This window comes from Heterocephalus glaber, unplaced genomic scaffold (assembly GCF_053883595.1).
Source record: "Heterocephalus glaber isolate CG9 unplaced genomic scaffold, H.glaber_assembly_v1.0 deba00001444, whole genome shotgun sequence".
NCBI classification, from domain to species: Eukaryota; Metazoa; Chordata; class Mammalia; order Rodentia; family Bathyergidae; genus Heterocephalus; species Heterocephalus glaber.
The window spans coordinates 20,253,522-20,261,781 of record NW_028258297.1 but is presented as its reverse complement, the minus strand read 5'-3'; positions in this window follow the sequence as shown (position 1 = coordinate 20,261,781).

The following is an 8,260-nucleotide window of genomic DNA, read 5'->3' as shown; positions in this document are numbered from 1 at the left end:
AAATTATAGTTAACCAAAACTCTTCATGCTTTGTGTGCAATGCAGTGTGAGCACTGAAGGACTAGATATTTATTCCACTGTTGGTAACTTGGTTTTATTTCTTTGTTTGTGCCTGTCTTTCTAGCAATTCTAAGCCCTATGCTTATTTTCTGAGATTAATGCCACTTCTCCTGATTCAGTGTTATCAATTCCTTTTGTAATTCTTTCAGTATTAGAGGATGAGCCAAGCCCATGTTGTCTCACACTGACAGTTGGTATGTTAATTAGCTTAAACCAGAGATTACTTGCAAAAAGTAGTCCATGCTCCAGGCTTCTTTCTGAGTTTCAAGTAGGCTCAGATCCATTATTTATAGTCACTGGCTTGTGGGTGAGCACTCAGTTTTTTCCTGAGCCTGGGTAGAATCACCATAGCAAGATCAGTTTAAGTTCCCTATGCCAACCCATGGCCATCAAAATTGTAAACTTATGCCATACCCATTGTTCACAGATTACCTAAAGCAACACAGCACCGCAATACCCACACTGCTTTGGGTTTCCTAGTACTGAGTGGACTCAGGGTCTAAGATTGCTGCAAGTGACCACAGTTGAGTTTAGCCATTATAGAAGTCTGGTGGACTAGGGCCACTTATCTTTGCTTGGGACTATGATTGTTCCACAGACTCTGTCCATGGGCAATGGCCTAGAGATTGGACTACTAGGATCTGCCCAGTGTTAAGTTTTACTATTGTACTGAATTCAAGGCTGTTTTCTGCTAATTATCCTATTCTACACTGAGTGAATGGAGTCTTATTCCATTGTACGTTGCCTGAGAGTTGTGGTGCTAAACGTAAGTTCTGAGGAGTCAAGGGTCATGCTGAGCTGGGGCACGTCTGAGTCTCACAGCCACAGTACCTACCCTATGTATTATCTGAAGTACACTTAGGCCCCTAGTGCAGTTGGCAGTGATGGAAGCTGAAGTGCAAGAATATCACACCAGGGTGCAGCTCTGTACTTATGCCAGAGCAGATCTAGAGACACCTTTCTGAAATACATGCCTGGGGATAGCTGTGCTGCCCAAAGTTGATGAATGGGGGTAGCACAGTCTCTTAGCCACCAAGGTTAATGTTAAACTGGTCACATCTTAGTTTCACAGCTGCAGGGACATGTGCAGTCAAGTGGGAGGAACAGTGATACATCAGGCCTATTGTAAGGCAGCACTGATGCAGGCCAAAAATGGAGGCTGTTCTCACCGTAGTACACCTAGCAATGAGCTCTGGGTGAAAGTCCTGTGGTAGCTTTAATACCCTGCTCCCAGCAGGTAGAATCTTGATTCCCAACATGCCATGTTAAATTGATTGGGGGAAGAGGGGACTAACAAAATTACAGAGGCTCAGTCCACAGGTATCATGATTGAACTAACCATCAGGTGAGTCTGCCCAAGAGTCGGTTTTGCTTTGGTGGGCCTGGTATTGGAATATAAGTCTATGGCCTGGATTAATTCACACTTCTTTCCCCAAGTGGAGGAGTCTATCTCCAGCCTGCTTAGAGTTGTAGGAAAAGTAATGGCAAAACTCATTCTTACATTTTGTCAATAAGTCTTTTTATTATCCAAAAACTACACATTCAGGTCTCCCAGTGAGCTTCCTTAACACTTGGCAAAGTAGTTTGGAAACTGGTATGAGTGTAGGGTGATGATTGCTACAGAGCTACACTCAATTATAATCTTGCTCCCTTTTTCCTAAAATTAGATTACTTGACCTTCCTTCCTTGCTAAACCCTTGTCTCTCACCATGCTCTAAATTAAAATCAAACTGGATCAAAGATGTAAATATTAAAACAGAAACACTAAATTTGCTGGAAGAGAGAATAGGTAGAACTCTTGAAGACATAGGTGCAAGCAAAGACTTCATGAACAGCAAAACTCAGATTGCCCGGAAATAATACAACAAATCAGCAACTGAGATCTCATTCTATTAAAAACACTTTCACAGCAAAAAAAAAAAAAAAATCACCCACACAGTGGGAAAAAATTGTAGCCAGTTGTTCATCAGACAAGGGATTAATATGTAGAACATACAAAGAACTGAAAAAAAAATCAGATGCCCTACATTTGAAGACCCAATCCAAAAAAGGGTGCCTGAAATGAATAGATACTTTTCAGATGAAGAAGTACAGATGGCAAATAAATACATGAAAAAATGTTCAATATCCATTTGAGAGACATAAATTAAAACAATGCTGAAATTCCATCTAACTTCAGAAAAAATGGCTGTTATAAAGAAATCAACCAACAACAAATGCTAGTGGGGATGTGGGGAAAAAGGAGCACTTCTCTACTGTAGTGGGAGTATAGACTGGTACAGCCACTGTGGAAATTAGTGTGGAAATTCCTCAAAAAGCTAGGATTTGAGGTCCTATTTGAGCCAGTTATTGCCCTTCTGGGCAATTAAAAGAATAAAAAGAATGAAAAGAATCATACCACAGTGATATATACATACCCATGTTTACAGTGACATAGTTTCTAATAGCTAAATATTGGAAATAACCCAATACCCATCAATTGATCAATGGATAAAAAAAAAGATGTGGGTTTTTTATACATACAGTGGAGTACTACTCTACTGAAGGATTTCAAAAGTATAAACTTGAGGGCCTGTCAGTCCATCAGTGAGTGTGTGCATATCCCGGGGAGCAGCTGTGTGGCCCAGACCAACTGTGGGGCCAGCTGTATGCTGATCCTAGTTGGGGGTCCACCCCGAATCCAGAGGTTCCTGTGCACCCACCCAGGCTGGGGTTCCACCCAGAGAGGAGATGCACTGGTGCACAGGCTTCCACCAGAGGCCCACTATACCATCAGCCACAGCCAGGGACCAGCCTGGAGAAGAGCTGTAGAGACACACAAGCAATACCCAGAGGCTTTCCCCAATACCATTGATAAGTGTGTGGAGACCCTAGCCAAAGCCTGCGTAGACTACAGGAACTGGGGTGCACAGCCCACAGCCAAAGGCCCTCCCAGACAACAGCTACATAGGGGCCCTAGCGAGAGGCAAGCCTAGATATCACCGCAAGTGTGCACAGGCTCCAGCAAGAAGCCCACCCAGACAACAGGTCAGTTCAGTGATCCAGAAGGCCACCATTCTGAACCCAGAAATTGGTGTACTGGTGAGCAGCAGAGAAAAGGGCACTTAGTGGCTTACTGAGAATTCAAGACAACTGGGTGACAAAAAAGTTGGCTCAGCAAATGCACAGCAGGTTGCATCTGTTGAAATGAGAAGACACAAAAATAAGTCTCAAAATCAGAACTCCAGATCAACTAAAGCAGCCCAAAAAGGAAATGAGATGGAACAATCTGATACTCAACCACCTGGACTTCCTGAACTGGCAACAAAAGAGAAATAAAAGAAGAAATAAAATCACAAATAATTTCTCAGATAACAGTAGAGATTGTACCCATAGTACAGTACATGATTAATAAATCTAGAGAGGATACAGATAAAAAAAATAGAGGAGCTGAGGAATGTGATGGAATCCCAACATAGGAAACAAATGGAATCCATAAAATAGATTTCCAGGATTTTAAAAACTCCATTAAAAGTTTGCCCAGCAGAATGAGCCAATGCAAGGATAAAATATCAGATATAGAAGACAGGAATGCAATTAGTGACCAGGAAAAGAAAACTTTCTTAAAAATAGTAAGGGACCACAAGAAACAAATCCAGCAGCTGCTAGATGATGCAAAGAAGAGTAACGTAAGACTGATTGGAGTCAATGAAGAAACAGAAAAGACTGTAGACTACATAAAAAAACTGTTCACAGAAGTGGTGGCAGAAAACTTCCCAAACAGAGGGAGAGAACTTGACATACAGGTAAGTGAGGCCTATAGTACTCCAACTAGCCTTGATCAAAAATTCTACATATAGGCATATAATAGTTAAGATTACAGAAACCGAACAGAAGAAGAAAATTCTACAAGCACTTAGAGAAAAGAAACAAATCACATACAAAGGAAGGCCCATCAGAATCACAGAGACTTCTCAAAATAAAATCCACAAAGCAAGAAGAGTGTTGAGTGATGTATATCAAGCCCTAAAGGAAAACAGCTTCCAACCCAGATTGATGTACCCTACAAAACTATGTTTCAAAATTAATGGAAAAATAAGATACTTTCATGACAAAGAGCACCTTAAGAACTTCATGAATACCAAATCAGCACTCCAAAAAATTTTAGACAATATCCTAGGAACAGACAATGATGATCACAACTGCAGGAAGCACAACAGAATGAACTCATCACGTGTGACAAAAAATTAAATGTAAAAGGGGAGAATCCAACAAAAAGAAAAAGTCATGACAATGATAAGTCAATACATATCAGTTATAACCATCAATATTAATGGTCTCAATTCACGAATCAAAAGAAATAGACTGGAAGAATGGGTCAAGAAGCAAAATCCAACAATATGCTGCATAAAAGAAACACACTTATTTCAAAATGAAACTCATAGACTGAAAGTTACAGAGTGGAAAACAATACTCCATGCAGCGGGAACCTGAAAAAAAGCAGGAGTAGCTATCCTCTTTGCAGAACAAGTGGATTTCAAACCAATACTGATTAAGAGAGACAAAGAAGGACACTACATCCTTGTAAAGGGAACATTATAAAAGGAAGAGATGACAATCATAAATATCTATACACCAAAAACTAGTGCACCTAACTATATAAAACAAATACTAACAGACATGAAAAGACATATATGCACTAATACAAATATAGAGGGGGACCTCAATGCCCCACTGTCTCAAACAGATAGATCAACTAGATAAAAAATAAATAATGAAATACTAGAATTCAATCAAACTCTTGAACAAATGAACTTTTAAAAAAATTATTATTCTTAAGATCTTTTATTGGTATATTTTAGGTATACAATATGTTTACATTTATCATTGCATACTTGTACTTGTACATGATGCATCTTGATTCTTATTTTTTCCCTATTACCTGTGCACCCTTCACCCCCTCCACCCTTCCCTATTTACATAGACATAATTTCCATTATTTTTTCTTTTCTCGTAATTTTTCCTTTTCCTTCTTTCCTTTCCCCTTCCCCTCCCTTCACCCCTACCTCTTTGGACCTTTTTTCCTATTACAAATTATCAATTATACATTTTAATCATTTTAATCCTTATTTACACTTTCAGTTTCTCTCATTAGAGAAACTATTAGGTATTTACACAAGTGTCCTATTTATTTCACTTAAGAGTGTGGCCTCGAAATGCATCTATTTAGCTATAAATGACTCTAGTTTCTCATTCTTTATGGCTGAGTAGTACTCCATTTTATTAAAAAACCACATCTTCTTTATCCAGTTTCCATTTGATGGGTACTTGAGCTGCTTCCAAGCTTTAGCTATTATAAACTGTGCCACTATAAGCATGGGTACACATATGTCGCTGTGGCATAATTCTTTTAAATCTTTGGGGAAGATACCCAGCAGGGGAATAGCTGAGTCAAATGGGACCTCTACTCCTAGTTCTTTGAGGTATCTCCATACTGACTTCCACAGTGGCTGCACCAGCCTGCACTCCCACCAGCAATGGAGAAGGGTTCCTTTCTCCCCATGCCCCTGCCAGCATTTGTTATTGACTAATTTCTTGATAACAGCCATTCCTTCTGGGGTGAGGTGGAATCTCAGTGTTGTTTTCATCTGCATCTCTCAAATGACCAATGATGTTGAACATTTTTTCATATATTTATTTGCTGCTTTTACTTCTTTGTCAGAGAAATGTCTGTTAATTTCAAATGCCCATTTTTGAATTGAGTTTTTGAATTTGGGGTGTCTGATATTTTTCAGTTCTTTATATATTCTACATAGTAGTCCTTTGTCTGAGGTACAGCTGCTAAAAGTTTTTTGCCACATTGTAGGTTGGCTGTTAGCTCTGCTGGTGGTTTCTTTTGTGGTGCAAAAGCTTTTTAATAGGAAGAGATCCCATTTGTTGATTCTTTGTGCTACTTTCTATGCTACTGAGGTTTTGTTCATAAAGTCTTCTCCTATGCCAATGTCTTCAAGAGTTCTACCTAATTTATCTTCCAGCAAGTTTAGTGTTTCTGTTTTAATATTTAGATCTTTAATCCACTTTGATCTTAGTTTAGAGCATGGTGATAGGTATGGATCTAGTTATAATCTTTGGCAGGTCAAAATCCAGTTTTTCCAACACCGTTTATTAAATAGGCTATCTTTCCTCCAGTGATGGTGATTCACTCCTTTGTCAAAGCCGAGGTGGCTGAGTATGTCTGGAGTTGCTTCTGCATCTTCTAATCTATTCCACTGATCCTCAGGTCTGTTCTTTTTCCAGTACCATGCTGTTTTTATCATAGTAACTTTGTAGTATAGTTTCAAGTTGGGGATTGTAATATCCCCAACCATGTCTCTGTTGCTTAGAACTGCTTGTGCTAGTCTAGGTCTCTTCTGGTTCCAAATGAATTTTTGGATTTTTTTCTCTAGTTCTGTAAAGTATAATGGAATTTCAATCGGCATTGCATTGAATCTACATAGTGGTTTTGGAAGTATGGCCATTTTCACTGTATTTTTACTTCCTACCCAGGAGCAAGAGATGTCTTTCTATTTTCTTGTATCCTCTTCAATCTCTTTTTTCAGAGTGCTGTAGTTTTCAGTGTAGAGATCTTTTGCTTCCTTTCTTAGATTGATTCCTAGATATTTCATTTTTTTGGATGCTATTGTAAAAGGAATTGTTTCCCTAATTTATCTCTCAGTGAGTCTGTTATTTGTGTACAAGAAGGCTATTGTTTTTGAGTGTTGCCTTTGTATCCAGATACTCTACTGATTCTGTCAATTAAGTCTAAAAGTCTTTTGGCAGAGTTTTTTGGGTCTTCTACGTAAAGTATATGGTCAGCAAATAATGACAGTTTAACTTCTTCCTTTCCTATCTTTATTCCTTTTATTTCTTTCTCTTTTCTAATTGCTGTGGCTAATGTTTCCCAAACTATATTGAACAGGAGGGGTGATAGTGGGTATCCTTGTCTTGTTCCTGATTTTAGCATGAAAGTTTTCAATTTTTGACTATTTAGTATGATGGTGGCTGTTGGTTTTTCATTGATAGCCTTCATCAGGTTGAGATAAATACTTTCTATTTCAATTTTCTGTAGGGTTTTTATCATGAATGGGTGTTGGATTTTGTCGAATGACTTTTCTGGATCTATTGAGATCCTATGTTTTTTGTCCTTGACTCTGTTAATGTAGTGTATTACATTTATTGATTTACAAATGTTGAAACATTCCTGCATCCCTGGGATTAATTCGACTTGGTCAGGGTATATGATCTTCTTGATGATCCTCTGTATTGTGTTTGCTGGTATCTTGTTGGGGATTTTTGCATCTATGTTCATTAGGGAGATTGGCCTGTAGTTCTCTTTTTGTGTTGGGTCTTTCCCTGGTATTGAAATCAAAGTAACAGTTGCATTGAGGAATGAATTTGGAAGCCTTGCTTCCCTTCCAATTTCCTTGGTGGATTTAAAGAGCAATGGTAATAGTTCTTAAGAGTAATGGTAATAGTTCTTCTTTAAATGTCTTGTAGAATTCAGCAGTGAAGCCATCAGGACCTGGGCTTTACTTTGTTGGTAAATTTTTTATTACATTTTCAATTTCACTCATTGTAATTGGGTGTTTAGAATTTCTATATCTTCTTCATCTAACTTTGGCAATTTGTATGTATCTAGCTATCTGTCCATTTCTTCTGTGTTTTGCATTTTATTAGAGTACAGATTCTCGAAGTAGCTATTGATGATCCTCTGAATTTCTGTTGGATCTGTTGTGAGTGCACCTTTTTTATTCTTAACTGCATGGATTTTGTCCTTTTCTTTCCTTTTTTTGATAAGGTTGGCTAAGGGTTTATTCAATTTTATTTATTCTTTAAAAAAACCAACTCTTTGAATCATTGATTTTTTTGTATCATTCTCTTAGTCTCCACTGCATTGATTTCTGCTCTGATCTTTATAATTTCCTCTCTTGTACGAGCTTTGGATTTCTTGAACAAATGAATTTAACAAATGTTTATGGAGTATTCCACCCTAAAAAATCAGAATATACATTCTTTTCAGCTGCACATGTGTCATTCTCCAAAATAGACCACATATTCACTCATAAAACATGTGTAAGTAAGTGCAAAGAAATTGAAGTTATCCCCTGTATATTGTCAGACCATAGTGCATTGAAATTGGAGAGATCAATAGCAAAAGAAACTGCAAGAATTTCATAAGCTC